Raw genomic sequence first — 480 nt, forward strand, 5'->3', positions numbered from 1 at the left:
GTCCTAGATTTATCAGAGAAGCGCGACCGGTGTTACGAGTCCTGATTGGACACGCAAATGGCCAATCATAAGATTGATTTATCGCTATTATAAATGGCTGCCGAATAAATTAAACTTATGATTGGCCATTCGACGCCATTTTTAATATTTTCTAGTACTTTTGCGATACTGCCATAAGCCGGTCGCGCTTCTCTGATAATCTAGGACTCTAATTGGATCTAGAGTTCTAGAAAACAGGGATGCGTCATTGAAGGGTATGGTCTGATTGGCTGTCTAAATCACATGATCAAAGCGCCATTTTAATTCACTATTGCACTTAATGCATCAAGATCAAAGAGTTTATATACATAGAGTAGAAGAGACCTAGCGGCGCCTTTGACTGGAACCGTGAGCTGATAGAAAGAGAAAGAAAATGGAAGAGCGAAGGGTACATCCATCTTTTATCTTTTTCTCGCATGCGCAATTGAACAAGGATGCAGA

At 40.6% G+C, this 480-nt stretch overlaps 1 protein-coding gene across 1 annotated transcript in view; it reads right to left on the reverse strand.

The window, feature by feature from the left end:
* The window catches only part of LOC105450357, a 20,969-nt gene that overhangs the window by 14,430 nt on the left and 6,059 nt on the right, over positions 1-480 (reverse strand). The window lies entirely within an intron of this gene.

The sequence above is a fragment of the Wasmannia auropunctata genome, unplaced genomic scaffold (assembly GCF_000956235.1).
Source record: "Wasmannia auropunctata unplaced genomic scaffold, wasmannia.A_1.0 LD336063.1, whole genome shotgun sequence".
In the NCBI taxonomy this organism is placed as follows: domain Eukaryota; kingdom Metazoa; phylum Arthropoda; class Insecta; order Hymenoptera; family Formicidae; genus Wasmannia; species Wasmannia auropunctata.